Source organism: Eretmochelys imbricata, chromosome 5 (assembly GCF_965152235.1).
Source record: "Eretmochelys imbricata isolate rEreImb1 chromosome 5, rEreImb1.hap1, whole genome shotgun sequence".
Lineage (NCBI taxonomy): Eukaryota > Metazoa > Chordata > Testudines > Cheloniidae > Eretmochelys > Eretmochelys imbricata.
In genome coordinates this window covers 89,541,655-89,564,531 of record NC_135576.1, presented here as the reverse complement: position 1 = coordinate 89,564,531, position 22,877 = coordinate 89,541,655, and the positions used below count along the sequence as shown (strand labels likewise).

The 22,877-nt window shown below is 40.1% G+C and overlaps 1 protein-coding gene across 11 annotated transcripts in view; it reads left to right on the top strand.

Annotated features, from left to right (window-relative positions):
• The window catches only part of AOPEP (aminopeptidase O (putative)), a 389,108-nt gene that overhangs the window by 32,567 nt on the left and 333,664 nt on the right, over positions 1–22,877 (top strand). For 10 of the 11 annotated variants that reach the window (XM_077817475.1, XM_077817474.1, XM_077817471.1 and 7 more), the window contains 3 exons: positions 7,187–7,291; positions 11,599–11,711; positions 17,883–18,003. The gene's annotated coding sequence lies outside the window, so the exon portion shown is untranslated. Of the gene's footprint in view, positions 1–7,186; positions 7,292–11,598; positions 11,712–16,696; positions 16,779–17,882; positions 18,004–22,877 lie in introns of all 11 variants that reach the window. The other variant, XM_077817470.1, reaches the window with a different exon arrangement.

The following is a 22,877-nucleotide window of genomic DNA, read 5'->3' as shown; positions in this document are numbered from 1 at the left end:
TCCGTTTCCCCTGCCAGGAAGCCTCCATCCCTGTGAAACTGGTGGGAATATGTTACCAAAAAAATAATAATCCCCCATCTTTTTTCAGTAACTTTTCCTTTCTCATGTGTGTCATTCTATATGAGGAAAAGATGGGGCACACAAAGCGTAGATTTTGATGCTTCCCAAATCAGATATGATGAATAATTAGAGAGAAGACAGCTATCTTCTGTTTACACAGAAACACCTTGCTACTCATCAAAAATGACAGGAAAGGAAATAAAGAAGAAAATATGTGACAGGTTAATGGAGTTGTAATGGGATAACAGTTTTTAACCCTGTGCCTTGTCCTCCAGAGGCTCTGCTTAAATTCACATCAGCAATGTCATGGATTAATGAAGGAGTTGTTCTATTCCATCTACAGTGCTTATTTTGGAGAAATTTAATTTACATTAAAGATGTAAGGGAAAAAGGAAAATAATGAACTTATCACAATGTGATTGCTTATAGGAAAAAGCAGAAGGATAAGAGAGTACATATTATAGCAGGTGGGCACCAGCAACACTTTGGCGTAGAATTATGACAAACACTTATTTTTGAATGACTATGTGTCAAACTGGTTCTTAGGATTCTACAGTGGTATTTTCAGCTGAAAACTCAATACTATGAGGGCTACAAGACTAGATTCAGACTAGGTGTAGCAGATATTTGGAGCTTTCAACTGAAGTCAGTGGGAGTTGCATTTAATTACACGAGGACTGAATTTGATCCATATTATTGATTTAAGCATGTGATGATAACCTGTTTTACCAAAATTCAAACATGAAGCCTAACCTAACCTTAATCTGATTTAAACGCTGCTCCCTTGGCCTATGTCTGGTCTTAATACAATAGCACTATTATATTGAACAACACACTTTATCTTACCCCTGTGCTGTGAAAACAGAACTAATTCAAACTCTAAAGTGGACTGTTTGTGCACTGAATTTTTTGGTAAAGTACAAAAATTTTAAATTAAAAATTTTTCTTTTTTCTTTTTTTCTGCTGCTGAAGTACAACCTAGAAATATGCCAAAGGTTGTCAGGTAATGTTCAGTAACATCATTATTCAAAATACTTTTTAACCTCTTCTAGTCATTGGTTGATAATTTTATTTCCTGGCATGACTGAGGCATGTAAAAATCTCTCAACAAAGTCCCATGTTCATTTGTACGTGTAAAAATTCTAAATATGTGTCCAAATTTTAAAACTTCAGCATGTAGTTAATAGTTAAGTATATACAATTTTGTGTTACATCCCTGAATGGACTAGTAAAATCTATGGGACAGGAGGTAATATCTTTTACTGGACCAACTTCTGTTGGTGAAAGAGACAATCTTTTGAGCTTACACAGAGCCCTTCTTCAGGTTACTGCAATCAATAGTAAATTCTGTGAGCATTTTGTACTGCTTATATGTAAATGATACTTGTCTGTGTCATTAATGTGGCCCTACCAAATTCACGGCCATGAAAAATGCGTGTCAGACTGTGAAATCTGGTCTCTCGTGTGCTTTTACCCTATGCTATACAGATTTCACGGGGGAGACCAGCGTTTCTCAAATTGGGAGTCCTGACCCAAAAGGGAGTTGCGGGGGGGAAAGGGGGTCGCAAGATTATTTTAGGGGGTTGCGGTATTGCCACCCTTACTTCAGCACTGCCTTCAGAGTTGGGCAGCTGGAGAGCGGTGGTTGTTGGCTGGGCACACAACTTTGAAGGCAGGGCCACGCCAGCAGCAGCACAGAAGTAAGGGTGACAATACCATACCATGCCAGCCTGACTTCTGCGCTGCTGCTGGTGGCGGCACTGCCTTCTGAGTGGGCTCCTGGCCAGCTGCCGCCATTCTCTGGCCGCCCAGCGCCACCACCAGCAGCAGCACAGAAGTAAGGGCGGCAGTACTACAATCCCTCCTCCAGTAACCTCGAACCCCCCACATCTCCTTTTGGGTCAGGACCCCTACAATGACAACTCTGTGAAATTTCAGATTTAAATAGCTGAAATCATGAAATTTATAATTTTTAAAATCCTATAACTGTGAATTTGGTAGGGCCCTACGCATTAATTACTGAACACCACCTGAACCCCTGGGCCAAATTTATGAGCAAGGATGGATTATTTTAAAGTTCATTTTATATATTCATAAAGTATATGTTAAACAAATATACCTTAGTTTACCAAGCATTTATTAAAGATTTCTTTCATGCTTCCCCCTCATTCATAAAATGACCTACATTGGAATGGATTCATAAGACCACTACTTTTTTCCTTCAGATACCTCCTTAAGACTGACCTCTGCTCTGATGCCTATAAGAAATCAGCCCATTAATGATGGCTCAAGGAATAGATGGGGACAATTTGACATGTTATTTTTAATAATAAAAGCACATATATACAAGTGATATGATTGTGCCTCTCTCTCCCCCAGAAGTTGTTGTATATCACTTGTCGTCTTTATGGCAAGATCTTTGGATCAAAGACGGTGTCTTGTATTGTTTGTAGAGCACCTAGCAAAATGGGGCTCAAATCCTTTGTGTGCTACTGCAGTATCAATATGTAGAAATTAATGCATTGCTGTGATAGCTATTGCCCTTTTCCAGCAGCTCAAGTGATACTAAAAAGGGTCTGTGATTACTACATGTTGTGATTGTGATTGGGTATACAAACCCTACACTGGGCAACAAGCAGTTGAGCTGCTTTGGGGTCAGCTAGCCTGGCCCCATCACACTTGCAAAAGATGCACAGATTGGAAGAGGAGTTGAAAAGAAGCAGAAGAGCATCCTTGTGAGCAGACCAGGGAAGAGAAAAGACATGTAGCTTGCAGCTCCTATGTTTTGTTTATGGACTATCCTGGAAGGGGAGAGACTTGGGACTGACCTGGCTAGAAGGCCAAGACACAAGAGGAGGCACCTGCCTCCCCAAGAGGGAGAGAGCTACCATGCCATGCCTGGCTGCGAAGAGATGCCAAGCGGTGAGCTGACCCCCTTCACAGCCTCCTGGGATAGACTTTGGACAATAGCTGAGTGGTAGGAAGTGGCCGAGGAAAGGCAACCTTAATGTGCTCCTGGGTGTCAGACCCGTGTGTCACCCTCATGGGGCCCAGTGCAATGGGAGGGCCCAAGTTCTCCCACCAAAAACCCCCTCTGCAGGTTGAAGGACCAAAGCCCTGATTGCTAAACAGTGCTCCCCAGGAACAAAGACTATCACACTTGTACACCGTATTTGCCATGCATTCATCTAGACTAGGAATAAAAGTATGCTGTTAGTACTTGACTAGTTTAGTACATGTTAAAGGTAGGGTGCCTTGTCTAGACTAGACTTTTAAAACACGTTAGCAAGTGGCTGCTAATGTGTGGTAACATCACAGCTTAAAGCCTAACCTAGGAAAGCATCACACCGTGCAAAGCACTGGAATTAAAGTAGCAGGATTCGGTTACAATCCAACATAGAGTGGAAAAATACTGACATATCTAATACTTCTGAAGGTTTTTTGCATTCAAATATGGTAGGTTAGGTTCCTACTGCACCACGTCTAATATTTTGAAGTCATGTTAAATAGTAATTTGGGGCTTTGAATCTTTTAGATACGTAGTTCTGTAGATTTCATTTATTTGACTGTTTACATTTGCCTGAACTAAATATTTAAAATAGCCTTAAAGTGTGTGTATGTTTGCTAGGGTGAGGGGAATGTTAGTTTTGTATATAAAGATAGAAGGAGAATTAAACTTGAAAATAGGAAAGATGGGAACCTTATTTACCAAATGTTACAGTATAATAGTGAAAGAGAAAGAAGGCCAGAAAACTTACAACTGGTAAATGGGAATGGAACAGTAAGCAACTTGTACAGTTATCCCCAATGAATGAAATAAACAGTTTTCACCACTCTGCTCTATAGTCTGTTTTATTTGTGTCACATAAAATCTTTCCTTTTTCCTTTTACTTTTTTATTGATTTCTTTCTGATCCTGGAACAGTTCAGTCTAATAAATTGCAAAGCTGTTTGATGACTATGCTAGGTTCAAATCAAAATGTTAATCCTTACTTTTATTTGTGAGTGAATTGTGTCATGTTAGCATTTGTTATGGTTGACTGCACTACAGAGGGAAAAAAGTATTGTAAATTTTGATGCAGTGCAGCTGTACAAACCGTTATGTAAGTGTCAGTTTTTAATTGGCTGGCTGTTTGCTTTTCTCTCTTGATCTATCTGAATGTTAGTAAATCATGTTGTGGTGGCATATAGTAGAGTGAGAATAAATTGTGTGTCTATATATACAAATTTACCATATGGGTGTTTATATATCAATATTCTTCTTAGCTACAGTATATATCTTTATATTGTAAATAAGATAGTACAGTGGGTCGAGAGGTTTTATCACATGCACACTTAGTGTATAATATATATCAAATCACCTCAAGACATGTCACTTTTTGATGTCACAATGGATTATTCACTGATTTTTCATCTCTGTAGATCTAGGACCAAGTTCAGCTCTGAACTGGCTAGAAATCCAATGAAAACTCGTGTTTAGTCCAGGATTGAATTTGGCCCATAATCTCAAATTTTGTTTTTGTTAGCTCATAAATGAAGATTAGCTTGGTGGTCTCCTCACTGTCTCTGGTGGGTCTTCGTCTGCATCATACGTGAGGCAAGTAGGCAATGTGGCCATTCTTTCTCATTTGATCTCAAATGCAAGAAGAGTACCATCTTGAAAATTGTTATCTGAATGTCCAGTTGTAATATGTGTATCCGGGGATGAAATAAACACAAGAATATCCTTGATGTACAGGTAACCTGGTGAGAAATCCAATGAAGGCTAGTGAGATTCCTGGAAGAAATAACAGAGCTCTTATTTAACATCATAATGGACTTCTCAAGATTCATTGTCCTGAGAGATCTGATCATCCACATAGACAACACATCTAACAGCATAGTTCGCTATTTCCTACTTACTGTAGATTTTTCTCAAGTTGTCTTCAGCATCACCCACAAAACTGAACACACACTAGAGCTCATCTTTGGCATTGTTGTCCACTCTAACTGATCCAGTCTGTCCTCTTGCAGAGACCATCACCTTCTCATGATAAAGATTAAATGAATCAATAATTTCCACTTCAGTGAATGAAGCTTCTAGAAAATGTCCAGAAGGAGTTGACAAACTAGCAGAACACTACAATCAACTGCTGACTGAAGCCTTTGATTGCTCCCCAAAGCCCCTTCCCTCATACCACCTCTGTAAATTACTGTGATTTTTCTGAACTCTACCTAGTGAAGCAAAAAACCAGTTGAGTGAAGTGCGTATGGGGCAAGATCCACTTGGCAACCCATGAAATTCTCAAGATGCAACTTCATATTGTAGCAACACAACTCTTTCATCATAGCAAAACTTAGCATTTCTCCCTCCGGTGTTGGGATCTGGAGAAAATCAGTCCTATGATGGAGGTTTAATTTTTAATGTTTCCTTATTTACAGAGCAGGCCCTAGGGTTGGCCTTGAGGTTTCTTTAAACAAACAGACAAATTTCCTAGCACCCACTGGAGTACTTCCTCTTATGCTAGCTACTAATCGCCAGTAACCCTCTCTAACCCACACTGTGTTGGGAACCCAGGTCCCCACCCCAAACAGAAATAAACACAAGATTTCCCTTATAGAGAAAAACAATTCTTTACCTGGGAAGAACCTTTTCCCTTTGTGGCACACAGCTCTTTTGCAGCTTGCTTTTCATCCCTCCTCTCCCTGCTCTCTCCTGATCAGTTTTTTAGAGATCACATGTTCGACTCTGGTGACCATAATTAACCTGAGGTAACTTCTTTTGGTTCATAGGAAAAGGGGCTTTAAGACTGATATACCTGGCTTCAACCACCCTTTTAGATCTGGCAGATCTGACTTTGTCACACTATATACTCAACAGCCATAAAGAAAACTAAAGGGACATATGACACAACTGAATCCTTTGTGTCCCTCTCAGACACAACTGCGCCAGCTTGCTAAAGCTGAGCAGAAGTGTTTCATACATCTCTAAAACTGACCTCCTGTCCTTCATGAAAAGTGAAGTCCAGTGGGAAACACCTAGTCCCCTTGATAACTGAGATAACCTGTGCCTCCCTCAAAAAGGCAAACTATCAGTTATCTAATGAATGCAGTACTCAGACCTTGGAGAAGCCAACCCTTAAAACAGCCTCACTGAATGCCACCCACTCTCCAATCCCAATTTCTTTGGTAAAGTTTATTGAGACCCCAAGCTCCAGCAATATCTGTCAAAATCTATATATATCACAGTCATGTTTCAGACCTGGTAATGGCACCAAAATGGTCCTGAGGAACACTGTCCGTTGTTCATGGCACTAAGGGACTACCTTCTTCTGCTCTTAAGCAACAAATCAGATTCTTTGTTGATATTGCTAGATCTCTGCATCCTTCAAAACCATGGATCATATACGGTACTGATAACAAGCAAACAAAATCTTATCTGAGAATGGCTCAGCACTGTGTAGGATGCACTTGTTCCTTTCATATAAGTTCCAGAGAGTCGAGACGGGCACCTGTTCCTTGTCAAAACTGTTAAATAGACAAATTATCACCATCATGCACTTCTGCATAACTGACAGTCCCTTCTCGAGACGCTCAGTACTGGAACAGCTGAGATGATGTGAATTACAAATAAGCCACGTTGTCAAAGCTGTTATTGGCACGAACAGACTGTGTAGTATCTGCTGGCACTGTACCCAACTCATGCCATGTTCTAAATCACTCTCATTAACTAAAACTCACCCACACAATCTTTAGCAAAAAAACACACAATCTGTAAAATACATGCAGATGACTGTTCATGCTAATAGATTTATTGTTGTCAAAGGAAGAAATTTGTCACCTTTCTAAATTGTTACAGTCACACAGTATATAATTTAGGATAAATCTTTAAAGCCCATATACAATAATCCATCAGTGCTATGGCCTTTTAAAATGTGTATGAAATAAAAAATGTTGAAATTATTTATGAATGGAGCTACTGGTAAAGATTTGGCAAGGTTCATTTCATAAATAATCTGATAAATCATGGAAACAATGAATTACATTTGTACCAGTCAGAAGTGAACTAGTTAGGTTAGACTTAATATAATAATAATATTCTTAAAGTATAATTATTAATGATACTTTTGTTGTTTTCTTTCTTTCAGATGGATATCATTAAATATACAGATAGAAGTATGGGGATGGAGGATAGCATTACTTTATACTGCTGATGGAACTCTTTGAAGAAAAGAAATAGTCAGTATAAATAGGTAAAGGTTAGAAATCAGTTACACTTTATTGATGTAATTTCTTGTAAATTTAATGTAATTCTAGGAAAGCTTCAAAAGAATGATACATTTGTACACTTGTTTGCATGTATATTACCTCTGTGAAGATAATTAACACATCATTAGAATCATAGAATCAAAGACTAAGCTCAGAAGGGACCATTACGATCGTCTAGTCTGACCTCCTGCACAATGCAGACCACAGAATCTCACCCACCCACTCCTGTAACAAACCCCTAACCTATGTCTGAGCTACTGAAGTTCTCAAATCGTGGTTAAAGACTTCAAGGTGCAGAGAACCCTCCAGCAAGTGACCTGTGCCCCATGCTGCAGAGGAAGGCGAAAAACCCCCATGCCAATCTGCCCTGGAGGAAAATTCCTTCCTGACCCCAAATATGGCGATCAGCTAAACCCTGAACACGTGGGCAAGACTCACCAGCCACACACCCAGGAAAGAATTCTCTGTAGTAACTCAGATCCCACCCTATCTAATATCCCATCACAGGCCATTGGGCATATTTACCACTAATAGTCAAAGGTCAATTAATTGCCAAAATCATGTTATCCCATCATAGCATCCCCTCCATAAACTTATCAAGCTTAGTCTTGAAGCCAGATATGTCTTTTGCCCCCACTGCTCCCCTTGGAAGGCTGTTCCAGAACTTCACTCCTCTGATGGTTAGAAACCTTCATCTAATTTCAAGTCTAAACGTCCTGATGGCCAGTTTATATCCATTTGTTCTTGTGTCCACGTTGGTACTGAACTTAAATAATTCCTCTCCCTCCCTGGTATTTATCCCTCTGATATATTTATAGAGAGCAATCATATCTCCCCTCAGCCTTCTTTTGGTTAGGCTAAACAAGCCAAGCTCCTTGAGTCTCCTTTCATAAGACAAGTTTTCCATTCCTCGGATCATCCTAGTAGCCCTTCTCTGTACTTGTTCCAGTTTGAATTCATCCTTCTTAAACATGGGAGACCAGAACTGCACACAGTATTCCAGGTGAGGTCTCACCAGTGCCTTGTATAACGGTACTAAAACCTCCTTATCCCTGCTGGAAATACCTCTCCTGATGCATCCCAAGACCGCATTAGCTTTTTTCACGGCCATATCACATTGGCGGCTCATAGTCATCCTGAGGTCAACCAATACTCCAAGGTCCTTCTCCTCCTCTGTTACTTCTAATTGATGCGTCCCCAGCTTATAACTAAAATTCTTGTTATTAATCCCTAAATGCATGACCTTACACTTCTCACTATTAAATTTCATCCTATTACTATTACTCCAGTTTACAAGGTCATCCAGATCCTCCTGTAGGATATCCCTGTCCTTCTCTAAATTGGCAATACTTCCCAGCTTTGTATCGTCCGCAAACTTTATTAGCACACTCCCACTTTTTGTGCCGAGGTCAGTAATAAAAAGATTAAATAAGATTGGTCCCAAAACCGATCCCTGAGGAACTCCACTAGTAACCTCCCTCCAGCCTGACAGTTCACCCTTCAGTATGACCCTTTGCAGTCTTCCCTTTAACCAGTTCCTTATCCACCTTTCAATTTTCATATTGATCTGCATCTTTTCCAATTTAGCTAATAATTCGCCATTTGGAACCGTATCAAATGACTTACTGAAATCGAGGTAAATTAGATCCACTGCGTTTCCTTTATCTAAAAAATCTTGTTACCTTCTCAAAGAAGAAGATACGGTTGGTTTGGCATGATCTACCTTTTGTAAAACCATGTTGTATTTTGTCCCAATTACCATTGACCTCAATGTCTGTAACTACTTTCTCCCTCAATTTTTTTCCCCAATACCTTGCATGCTACACGTGTCAAACTAACAGGCCTGTAGTTACCTGGATCACATTTTTCCCTTTCTTAAAAATAGGAACTATGTTAGCAATTCTCTAGTCATACGGTACAACCCCTGAGTTTACAGATTCATTAAAAATTCTTGCTAATGGGCTTGCAGTTCATGTGCCAGTTCCTTTAACATTCTTCAATGAAGATTATCTGGGCCCCCCGGTTTTAGTCCCATTAAGCTGTTCCAGTTTGGCTTCTACCTTGGATGTGGTAATATCTACCTCCATATCCTCATTCCCATTTGTCATCCTACCATTATCCCTAAGCTCATTAAAGACTGAGGAAAGTATTTGTTTAGATATTGGGGCATGCCTAGATTATCCTTAACCTCCACTCCATCCTCAGTGTTTAGCGGTCCCACTTCTTCTTTCTTTGTTTTCTTCTTATTTATATTGATATAGACTCTTTTACTATTAGTTTCAATTCCCTTTGCAAGGTCTATATGTTTATTATATAATATGCCTTTTTTTGTTGTTCATGTCAATGCTTTTTGAAGAAGTGTTATTTCTTGGTAGTGTGACTTTTATCAGTAAATAGTGAATAATTTGAATCCCCTGTAAGAAGTCTTTTCTGAGATGTAAAGGTTCCACATGATGGAATTTCTATTTTTGATATTCCATGTGTTATGAAGGAGACCAGACTAGATTATCGTAATAGTCCTTTCTGGCTTAAAGTCTATGATTCCACAAGATATATGCTAAATCAGGGCATTACACACTATTAAACCTCGTGCAAGAAATGTTACAGTTTTGAGGCTTCCCCCCCTCGCCCCTCCAACCTTAGGTGTTCTTATTCTTTTTAATCCACTTTGGTGTTCAAGGGAGCGAGGGAATGATTACATAGAACAGGCAGAGAGAATGAGAGGGATGCATAGTAAAGACTTTGCAAGCTTCCCCAATACACAATTCTGCCACTTATGAAAGCTTATGGCAGAGTCCTCCCAGTCCGTTCAAAATGCTAATTTAAGTTTAAAAAAAAAAAAGGAAATTGCTTTATTTTGGTAAGAAACATACACACACTTCCAGCTCTGAGGCCCACAGGGTGTATATCTGACTACCTAGGTTCATATATGGCACCAATTAGAATAATATCTGAGCATCTCATAAGTGTTTCAAAATTGAACTAACCCATCTCTCTCTATTGTCCACTTCCCAGTCTGTAGGAGTAAATAGCTTTATTCTATTGATGTGTGTGGATGTGTTTGGCAAAATTATTGAGGAAAAGCTAAGCCAAAGCAACAGGCTTTGCATTTAGTTCTCAATGCAGTGAAATTAGTAGTCAGTCTTATCTTTTCTGGGAGTGAGTTCCATAGTCTATGTTCAGCTTCTGTGCAAGTTATGACTCCTAAGAATCAATTTTTATACTCTGAGGGCAGATACCTCTGCCATTTTTAGAGCGAATTTTTCAAAGTGCTTCACTCTCCCTACCAGCATCACTTTCAAGTTACCTTTCATTGTTTCAAACAGCTCTTGAGTCCGATGTTTATATTATTTCGGCACTTGTAGGAAATTGTAGTGATTCTTGCGTAACCCACGTATTGTTCACATTTCAGACTGTGTTGTCTCACCAGTTCTCTTGATGTCTTCTTGTAGATGTTGAGTAAGATGATGTAAAAAGTTGAGCTTTGTGGGACTCTTTAAGGGGAGGGCTCTGGAAGAGGAGGAGCAGTTGTCCATAAGGACTTTATTTTGGATTTAAAAATTGGAGGATCCACCATGAATCCTTGGTAAATTGTTTGAATGGTTAATTCCCCTCACAGTTAAAATTTACACCTCATTTTCAGTCTGAATTTGTCTAGCTTCAACTTCGAGCCATCAACTTTCTCTGCTAGGCTGAAGAGTCCACTATCAAATATTTGATCCCAATATAGGTACTTTGTTCCCAGCATAGATACTTGTCGACTGTAATCAAGTCACCTCATAATCTTCTCTTGTTAAGATAAATAGATTGAGCTCCTTGAGTCTAACTCATAAGATATGTTTTCTAATCCTTTAATCTTTATCATGGCTCTTCCTTCAACTCCCTCCAATTTATCCATGTCCTTCTTGAATTGTGGACACTAGAAATGGACACAGTATTCCAGTAGCGGTCACACCAGTGCCAAATACAGAGATGAAATAACTTCTCTACTCCTACTTGATATTCCCATTTATGCATCCCAGGATCACATTTGCGTTTCTGACCACAGAATTGCACTGGAAATTCATGTTCTGCTGATTCTCCAGCCCCTCCCAAACTTTTTCTGAGTCACTGCTTCCCAGGATAGAATCCCCCATTGTATGGCTACATTCTTTGTTCCTAGCTGCATCCAGCTTACTAGCTGATCCAGATTTCTCTGTGTCAGTGACCTGTGCTCTTTATTATTTATCACTCTCCCAATTTTTGTGTCATCTGAAAACTTTATCTGTGATGATTTAATTTTTTCTTTCAGGTCATTGTGAAAACTGTCAGGCCAAAAACTGATCCCTTTGGGACTCCACTAGAAGCACACCTAGTCGATGATGATTTCCTGTTTACAATTACATTTGGACACCTATCAGTTAGGCATCTTTTAATCCATTTACTGTGTGTGCCATGTTACTTTTATATGTTCTATTTTTTTAATCACAATGTTGTGTGGTATCAAGCCAAACACCTTCCAGAAGTCTATTTTATTAGCACCATTACCTTTATCAGCCAAACATATAATCTCATAAAAAAAGATACCATGTTACTTTGAAAGGATATATTTTGCATAAACCCATGTTCATTGGCATTAATTATTATTCTCCATTAATTTTTTATTAATTGACTCCAGTATCAGCTGCTCCATTATCTTGTTTGGGATTGATATCAGACTGACAGGCATATACTTATCGAGGCCATTCCTTTTACCAATATTTAAATTTCTTCCAGTTATCTGGAACTTCTCCAGTGTTCCAAGACTCATTGAAAAGCAACATTAACAATCCAGCGAGCTTCTCAGTCAGCTCTTTTAAAACTCTTCGATCAAGTTATCTGGACCTGCTGATTTAAAAATGTCTAACTTTAGTAGCTGCTGTTTAACATCCTCCTGAGATACTAGTGGAATGCAAAGAATGTTATCGTGCAATATGACTACACTGCATCATCTGTTTCCAAATACAGAATAGAAATATATATTGAACACTTCTGCCTTTTTTGCATTATTTATGATAATTTTACCATTTCCATTTATTAATGGACCAATACCACTGGTAGGATACATTTTGCTCCTAATATACTTTAAAAAAATTCTTATTCTCCTTAAGTCTGCTGACCGTAGAGTTCTCATTGTGTCCCTTTTCTTTCCTTACCAGTTTTCTACAGTTCTAAGCTTCTGATTTATATTCATTACCATCAACTTCCCCTTTCTTCTTTTTGTTTTAAATATAATTTTTATAGCTGCCTTCAGTTCCCTCTAAACCAGGTCAGTTTTTAAACAATACAGCCTTCTTCTTTGATTGTCACTTTTTCGGCTCTTAAACAATTCCAAATGATCAGTTACACTTTTTTGTATTAAATTCTTCCTCCCAGCTGATTTGACTCTGAATTGTTTTCAGCTTTGTGAAAAACTGGCTTTTTAAAGCATCAAGTATATCTATCACTGCTCTGAACTTTACTGTGTTTGTACACTATAAATATAATCACATTTTGATCACTTGTACCTAAGTTAATGTTAATTTTTAGTTTTGTGATCTGTTCCTCTTTATCTGTCAAGATGAGGTTTAATATAGAATTCCTCCATGTTGGATGCAACACTTCTGGAGTTAGGAAACTGTAATCTATAATATTTTGAAATTCCAAAGGTGCATTATTACTGACAGCATGAGACCTCCAGGACATGACACTCACACCTAAGTCCCCAATGATCATGCATCTTTTATTCCCTATATGTTATAGAAAGGTAAATAAGGAACTGGTCATCCTGTTTCTTAGTGTGATTTGGTGGTCTGCAGCAGACACCAACTAATACCCCATCTTGTGCTTTATCTGTTTAGACACTAATCCATAAGCATTCAAAATAATTTTTTTCCAAGTCATCAGTGTAAACAGAAAATGCCATTTTTGACATAGAGTACCACTTACCCATCCATTTTGCCCACTCAATCCTTCCTAAATAGGTAATAACTATCAATTTTAACATTCCAGTCATGTGAATCATGCCACCAGGTTTCAGTAATACCAATAGATAGAATTTATGCTCATAAATGAGCAACTCCAGTTCCTTTTGTTTGTTACCCAGGCTTCTAGCACTGATGTGTAGGCAATTCAAGAATTTCTTCTCTTTGTGTCCTTTGGTGCCCTGATTAATTTTGTTCTCAACATTTTGATTTTGTGCACAGCTCTTTTCTCTCTGTACCCACCCCTTTTGTTATTAGTTTAACATCCTCCTGATTACTCTAGGCAGCCTGTCCCTGAGGAGAATGGTTCCCATTCTACTGAGGTAGAGGGAGGCCATCCATACTATACAGCCCCCTCTCTCCATAGAATGTTCCACCGAACCAAAATCATCCACCCTACACCACTTATCCAGCCAGGGGTTCACTTGCAGTACCTTCTGCCTTTTATCTTCCTTTGCTTATGGGACAGGAAGGATCTCAGAGATTGCTTGGACGTTCTTCTTCAGCATGCTTCCTGGTTCCCTGAAGTAATCTATTATCTGTGAGATATCCAGTGATGCACTGTCATTATTATCATTATGAACCATCCCCAGTGGATGGCCTGTCAACTTTAGGATGCCAGGCACACCATCCTGTTGTCCACCTGTTCCTTGCAGAATATTCTCTATTCTTCTGAGTATTGTATCCCCTACAAGGATTGTGTGTCTTCCTTGGACAGTTGGAGAACTCTTTGTAGGCAACTTGTTTTTCTTACAGGTTGGACAGAGCTGCCATCCACAGGTGTATCCTGTATATCTCTCTGTTCCCTTGGAAAAATTGGATTTTGAGAGAGATCTTTCAGAGTTTCCATGTTGAGGGCCTGGTATTGATTGTATTGACATTGAAACTTCTGGCTGTGTGGAATTCCTTCTGGTCCTCTTCTCTATGGTGGCCACAGCCTGCCCATCCTTGTCTGTCTCCAGCCAACTAGAATGCTGCTGTGACCTCTTGCCTCTGTTGATTACAAACTGCCAGGCCTCCTCTCTGACTTCCTCTCTGTCTGACTATTTGGTGGTCAGCTCCTTTCTTTCTTTACCATGGGGTACTGATATTTCTCAAATCTGGCTGTCTATGAACTCCTCAACTTCTCTGAGTCTCAATAGCATATCTGCTTGCCACCCACTTGTACTACGTGCACAGGCAGTCCCTTCTGGGTTCAGGCAGGAAGAAAACGATGCACTTCATGGCAAAGGCCAGGATACTCTGTGTAGCTTTAAACCTGTTTATTCCACCCTGGACCAGATCTTTACCTTGAGATAGCTTTTCAAGAAGCTGGAGCAGCGCTTTGTATAGGCTTCTAGCAGGCTTTTGATTCAGTGCATCGAGCAAGTTTGTGGAATACAATGAGGCAACTTGGTATCCCTGATCTCAAGCAGAAATAAGCATCTCACTGCAGCTTAGCATTGATCTCCAAGAGGGGAAGGGTTTAGGACACATCCCTGTCCTTGGCATCTCTCATTGGCCAGCTTATGTGGGTCACCATCTAGCATATGTGGTTTTGTGGATTGCATCATAAGGCGTCTGCCTCTCCGCATTTATTATATAGAGTTGAAGTGCCTAACTCAGGCTTTCTGGATTGCAGTGTTGTTCCTGTGATTTTTCTGGGTGCCTAAAATTAGGCATCACAATGTTCAGCATCACAACACCTAAGTTTCTTTGTGGACCTGGGTTGACAGAACTAATGAAAATCAACAACTTGCCAATTAGAAGCATCCCTTGGCAGCTGAGACTGAAGTGATAACTCCAGAAACCAATGAAAGAGCATTGCGATGAAGAGATGGGATGAGTGTGCCAGCAGATAATGAGTGAGTGATTGCTCCAAGGGTTTTCATTGGTTGTCAAAGTGAGTGAGTGAATGAAACATTCAATTAATGATTTGGAGAGGTTTTTATTTTTTGTATCCTACCCTTGTTTCAGTGAATTTTGGCTATCTCACAAAGCAACATTAGGGCCCTGTCTTAATGGACAAAAAGGAGGATGTTATCTTAACATGATTGAAAAGGCTCATCAGAACAGAGCTTGTTAGAGATAGATGAATTGTTCTCAAAGTCCAGATCACCATGAGTTGTTCCCGTTCATTTTGTTTGTTTCCAGACTCCCATTGGAGGGGATTAATTAGCCACTTACAATCAGTCCTCTGATGCCCAATTTGCCCCATCACCCAATGTGACAGGTCCTGCAGCACTTCCTTTGGAACTCTGTGGGAACTCATGTCACCTGCTGAAATGCTAAGGGTTTGAAGGAAAGGATTCTGGAGAACATCTGGGAAAAAATAATTCCAAATGTCTGAACTTGAGGTCATTTAGTTAGAACAGCTTCCTCTCAGGTTGAAGTGTAAACACTGAAGGAAGGACTAGTGTGCAGAACTGTTAAGTATACATTGTTGACCATATTTTCTCCTGTTGTGAATTGGCACAGCTCCACTGAAGTTTACAGAACTTCACCAGTTTTTATCAGTAGAGAATTTGGCCTTAGGACTTTCTGTGAATGCCAACAAGGCAGCACAAACTTCAAAAAAGATTTCAGCATGATGTGAAGGCCACCTTAATTTTTTTCAGTAGCTGAGCTATAAAGAGCAGTAAGTTGCACGAAGTGCAGAGACAGCTGTAGGAAGCCTTACTGAAGTACACACACTGTAGATGCACACAGTGTATTAGCTGTCACCTAACTGGAATGGTTCCTGAGAATATAAAGCAGAGATATCTTTGAGAGATGTCATGATAGCTGCTTGGATTTTTCACTACATGCATATTTTTCTTTCTAACCATTTTCAAAACAAAACCTTTTGTATGTAAGGGATGGAGTGTTGCTTGCAGTTAGGACTCCTAACTCTAAGGCCAACGTTCTGATGCTGGCTTGCTGCATCAACTTGGGCATATCACTAAACATTCCACATATAAAAATTTTACATAACAAAACACTTCTTTGAGTTTAGTAATAAGGCTAAATAAATTAATGATTGTAGATGACAGGTTAGGTTGTAGATTGACTGAGGTTACAAGCTGAAGGAGAATTGGTATGGGGATGAGATGGGGTTTAGGAAATGATTAATGGAGAGATAAGAGAGGTCCCTGATTTTTATTTATTTATGCCCACATATTAAATGTAGTCATAATCATATTAACTGTTTTTGCACTCTGACTCTACAAACGTAAATCTCATTGTTCCTTTGTTGTTTGACAGTTTAGCCTCTTTTCAAATCCCACCCTCTGCTTATAAACAACTATAGACATTAAGATGAAAAGCAAAATGTCAGAAATGTGATAAACCATTCCACTAGTTGCTAATGTCATTGCTAAAAAACAAAAAACAAACAAAACAATGTTGTTTAGCTATATTCTCACTCCTTTCCCCTTACTATTTTTCTAGGTCTTTGCTGGCTAATCGTTGCTAGTGGTGAAAAAAAAATTGTGATGTGCACTTGTTCTCTAAAGAATGCTATTTCCTTAGGGTATGTCTACCCTACGAAATTAGGTCGAATTTATAGAAGTTGTTTTTTTAGAAATTGTTTTTATATAGTCGATTGTGTTTGTCCCCACACAAAATGCACTAAGTGCATTAACTCAGCGGAGTGCTTCCACAGTACCGAGGCTAGTGTCGACTTCCGGAGCGTTGCACTCTGGGTAGCTATCCCACAGTTCCTGCAGTCTCCACTGCCCATTGGAATTCTGGGTTGAGATTCCAATGCCTAAAGGGGCAAAAACATTGTCACAGGTGGTTCTGGGTACATGTCGTCAGGCTCTCCTTTTCTCCCTCCCTCCGTGAAAGCAACGGCAGACAATCGTTTTGTGCCTTTTTTCCTGAGTTACCTGTGCAGACGCCATACCACGGCAAGCATGGAGCCCGCTCAGCTCACTGTCACCGTACATCTCCTGGGTGCTGGCAGACGCAGTACTGCATTGCTACTCAGCAGCAGCAACCCATTTCCTTGTGGCAGCAGACAGTGCAATAGGTCTGATAACCATCGTCATCATGTCCGAGGTGCTCCTGGCCACCTCGGTCAGGTCGGTCAGGAGCGCCTGGGCAGACATGGGCGCAGGGACTAAAATAGGAGTGACTTGACCAGGTCATTCTCTTTAGTCCTGCCGGCAGTCCTATTATACCGTCTTCTGCCGAGCAGCCAGGAGATGAGGATGGCTAGCAATCCTGCTGCACCGTCTGCTGCCAGCCAAAGATATAAAAGATAGATGGAGTGGATCAAAACAAGAAATACACCAGATTTGTTTTGTATTCATTTGCTCCCTCCTCCCTCCCTCCCTGAAATCAACGGCTGACAATCATTTCGGTGAGGTCTGTCAGGGGCACCTTGAAAAGTTTAATGAAGATTCAGTCCTGCCTGAAATACCGGGGGAGGGATAGCTCAGTGAGTTGAGCATTGGGTTGAGCATTGGGGGTTCAATCCTTGAGGGGGCCATTCTGTGTGACAGTTATTTTTGTTTCTCCTTGATGTTGATTTTAATTCCCTGTAAGCCAACCCTGTAAGCTATGTCATCAGTCACCCCTCCCTCCGTCAGAGCAACGGCAGACAATCATTCCGTGCCTTTTTTCTGTGCAGATGCCATACCACGGCAAGCGTGGAGCCCGCTCAGATCATTTTGGCAATTAGGAGCACATTAAACACCACGCGCATTATCCAGGAGTAGATGCAGCACCAGAACCTGGCAAAGCGAAACCGGGTGAGTAGGCGACGTCATCTCAGTGACGTGAGTGATGTGGACATGGACACAGACTTCTCTCAAAGCACGGGTCCTGGCAATGCGGGCATCATGGTGCTAATGGGGCAGGTTCATGATTTTGACAAACGTTTTGGCATTTCAGAAACTGGAACGAAGTTCTGATAGCACAGATTCCTCTCCCCATACAGCGATCAGATCCCGTACCTCCCATTCGGTCCGTGCTGGAGCTCTTTTACGATTCTGGGACTCCATCATGGTCACCTCTGCTGATGAGCTCTGCACTCACCTGCAGCTTGCCACGCTGGCCAAACAGGAAATTAAATTCAAAAGTTCGCGGGCCTTTTCCCGTCTTCCTGGCCAGTGCATCTGAGTTGAGAGTGCTCTCCAGAGCGGTCACAATGGAGCACTCTGGGATAGCTCCCGGAGGCCAATACCATCTAATTGCATCCATAGTACCCCAACTTCTACCTGGCAAGGCCGATTTCAGCGCTAATTCCCTTGTTGGGGGTGGAGTAAGGAAATCAATTTTAAGAGCCCTTTAAGTCAAAAAAATGGACTTTGTTATGTGGACGGGTGCAGGGTTAAATCGATTTAATGCTGCTAAATTCGACCTCAACTCTTAGTTTAGACCAGGGCTTAATTTCTAATGAATCACATATCGGATATAAACAGGAATGATATTTTAACTTACTAAAAAGAACCTTACTGATAACCACAGTTACAGTTCAGGGAAATAAAGGTAATCTGGATTACAAACTGTTCTGTACAATACCAAGAACAATGGAGACCTCTTGGCAGGAATGTATTTCAAACAACTCATGATGATGCTAGGAAAGTAGAGGACAAAGCTTGTTTAGAAGGGAAAGCACCATGTTATTTTAATCCTGGTCCAATACCATTAACTCCTATCAGGGATTTGCCTAACTGCCCGTGCTCTGGCCCCACAGTGGTGTCCATATTATCACTTGCCATGGAAGTTGAGTTGGTTGCATCCTTAAAATGTGTCCTAAATATGTCCATTGTCTTACTATATTTGATGCTTTAGATTGTTTGTTCTACTTAGAATTTCTGATGTTGCAAGAAATACTTTCCAATGGAGTCTGAAGATCTTCTGCAGGCATTTATTTTGGAATGAGTGGATCTTCTTATCAGTTTGTGTTGTAGATTTCTATGACTGTGCTCCATAAATGGAGATAGACATGATGCCGCTGTTAAAAAATTGTATTTTTGTCAGTGACAATCATATTACTTTTACAAATTTTTTCAAGTTTATGAAAATTGTTTGCTTCTTTGACATTTAGCATAGTGTTGCCTTCATGGCACATCTCACTCCCTAGATAGATAAAATAGCTTACTTCTTCTAGTGGTTTTCATCCACTCTGATGTCCACTTTTGGGGACATAGATCGCCATGTATTTTTGTCTTCCCTTGCTATAGCTGTATTTGCCAAAAGCTGGGTCTTTTCTTCCATGAAGCCATGTGTTGAACTAAGCAGGACAGTATCGTCAGCAAAAACAAGCTAATCCTTATTGTGCTCTATCTTTTGCCTATAAAATTCCTCAGTTGCCTTCTGCAGTTACTTTCCTCATGACATAGTCTTTGACCAGTGCAACAATAGTGGGGAAATAATACACCCTTGCCTTACTAGAATTGCCACTGGAAACCATTGGCTGATGTTATCACCGTCTCTGAATGCACTTTTGGCATTGTATAGATCCTTGATTATTTTAATTATCTTTAAATTATTTTTGTATACCATAATTTTCCAAAGACCATTTCTGTGTATGCTGTGAAAAGTCTTCTAGAAATCTATAAAATATATCACAAGAGATGCTTGCCATTCCACACTTTGTTCTCAGAGATATTATGGAACAACAGTATGGTCTGCACATGATCTCTCTTTAAAACTTGCTTGATTCTCTCCAAGCTGAAGGTCTATTTGCTTTTTGATATATGCTGGAACTAGGGGTGCTAGGGATGCTGCACCCTCTGGCTTGAAGTGGTTTCCATCCTATACAAGGTTTACAGTTTGGTTCAGTGGCTCTCAGTTCCCCCACTATAAAATTTGTTCCAGCGCCCCTGCATTCCAGAATGATGTTGCACATGAGTAATGTGATTCCTCCCCAGTTATTGCAGTTGGTAGGTCACCCTTCTTTGGCAATTTTACTACGTGGTTTTTCTTCCATTGGGTTGGGTTCTTTTCTTCGTTCCATAGTCTATCCCAAAATACAAGGAAAGTCTGCGGGACGTTTTGTCACTTGCTTTAAGCATCTCTTGAGTAATGTTTTCCTCTCCAGAGGCATTCCCATATTTCACTTTACTGATGATTTTTCTGACATCTTCAATTGTAATATCTTCTAAATCAATATCAAGCTTTAGTAGTAGGTCTTGGTCACATATTTCTAATAGTTCACATGTGCTTGGTCAGTTTAAAACTCCCTGAAAATGTTCTGGCCATCTTTTCTGTTGTTCTTGTTCTGTATTAAGTCTTTCCATCTGCATCTGTAGTAGGGCCTCCAGTACTATTAACTGTTCGTCTTATACAAGGTTGTAATGTCACCTTTTTGGCTAGCATCTTCAGCATCTTGACATTTTCTATCTATATTTGCCCTTTTATCTCTTCTGGCACCTCTTTTTACCTCTCTAACTGGATCTCTACTTTTGCCACTTGCTTGTCTTTATGTGTCTTAGCATTCATGAATTTTTGCTTTACACTTTTTTTTCTGCAGATTCCTAAGTAATATTGCTAATCCATTCTTCCTTTTTTGATTTTGTTGTTGTTAGAAAGCAGTTTTCCCACCCATCTTTGGTTTTCTTCAGTTACGTACATTAGAACACTGAACCTGTTCTTCAGTTGAAGCTGAAAAGGGCTTTTTGTATTTGGGTCATTTAATTGTGCCTGATGATGCATGGTCTTTGTTTTAACCTTCTTGATCTTCAATTAAGTGATACAAAGGTTCTGATTGCTGCTGACCTCTGCTCCCCTGTATAAATACACATCTGCCAGTGAGCTGGGAAACTTTCTGGAAATGCAGAAATGATCTGTCTGGTACTCTGTAGTACCATGGGATAGGGGAGAGTTTCATGTTGCTTTATGAATTTCTTTATGAGGAAATAACATTCCACCCACCAGTAGGTTATTCCCTTCAAATTTCTATTAATCATTCACCATTTCATGTCCAAACCATTCTGCATTTGTCTGTAACTTTATCCAATCCATCATTGTTACTTCCACCTTTATGTTAAAATTGCCCATGGTCACTATATCATTTTTTGGGATCTTGATTAATACATCCTGTAACAAATAATAAAAATCCAGCAAGAGACTCATGCATATTAGGGTTTCTGCAGCTTTCTTCTACCCGGGTGTATTTTTTGAGGCGGAAGTGGGTTTGCAGACTTCTCTTTTTTAATGGAACAGTAGCAGTATCACTTGTTCTCTATTTTAATGCACCTTTTCTGGATTTGTGGTAGGATTACAGGAACCAGACACTAGACCTAAGATTTTCAGTACTCTTGCTCTGGAATATATTGGTGTCTGGATTTTTAAGGTGCAGTAGATGAGGCAAAACAGTTTCTCTTTAAACAGTGGAATTTGGGTAATAGGGATTAAAACTTGGCTGAATCCAGCAAGAAGCAAGTGCTAGAGCTGGAGTCTTTTTGTGGCATTGTCATACCAGCACGTAACGGGATCCAGACATTTTTTGGTGCAGTTGGAGCTGTTTCACTTGTTCTTGATTTAGGCAATGCAATGTGTGAGGGGATCCTGCTCTACGGAGGTGCTGGATCAGGGATTTTGTGTCATTGTACATACACTTGTTCTCTTTTAGGCATCAGAACTTGGGGGAGTAGGAGCCAAATATTGACTGATTGGGGGTTGTACCCAGTCAGAGTGATGTTGGTGCAGTAAGAGCGGCTCCACATGTCCTCCATTTACACAGGGGAAGCTGAAGGACTGAGGCAAGAAAGTTGCAGGATCTGGAGGAACCCTCAGCCTGTCCTCCCCATGGCTGCCTTCTTGGCAGGTGGGATAAGATGTGCTGCTTTGCGACAATCATGCTCTGAGTGCACTGTTTCTCAAACTGAGGGTCGGAACCCCAGAGTGGCTCATGACCCCATTTTAATGGGGTCGCCAGGGCTAGCTTAGATTTGCTGGGGTCCAGGACCAAACCCCAAGCCCATCTGCCCAGGGCTGAAGCCCAAGCCTCAAGGCTTCATCTCTGGGTAGCAGGGCTCAGGATATAGGCCCTCTGCCTGCGGTGAAAGCCCTTGGTCTTTGGCTTTGGCGGCAGAGCTCGAGTGAGTTCCTAATATGGTGGCTTTTATACATGATATATTCGTGAGGCAAAAATCTTTTTTTTTTTCTAAATTGTCATGTACGACATTTTGGATCAAATGAAATGTGCAATTGCTTCTGTACTAATTTTAGGCACCTAAAGTCAAAGTATTTTTAATTAAGTTACTGTAAATTCTTTAAAAAGGTGTTACTGGTTTGTGTATTGTAAATGCCATATGCTTTCCAAAGCAAGATCACTTGGGAGGATTACATTTTTTGTTATTAAAATAGCAGTACATTGGAAACGTCTGTGCTTTTGAATCCTGTTAATTCTTGCTTTATTACTTTCTATTTTGAACTTGGAAAACACACATCTTTTATATTGCTCTGAAAGGATATATGAATATCATCAATTATTATGCTCTGATGAGAGTCTATGGAGAAATAAGAAATACGCTTTGGTTTGGAAGGATTTTGTATAATGTTTCTTGCCTTCTATATCAGTTAAGATAGTTTGTTTTAAAAACAGTGACAAGCGTCTCGTCTTTCTTGTACATGTGACTTTAGCTGGTATAATCCAAAGTGGATTTGGTTTTCC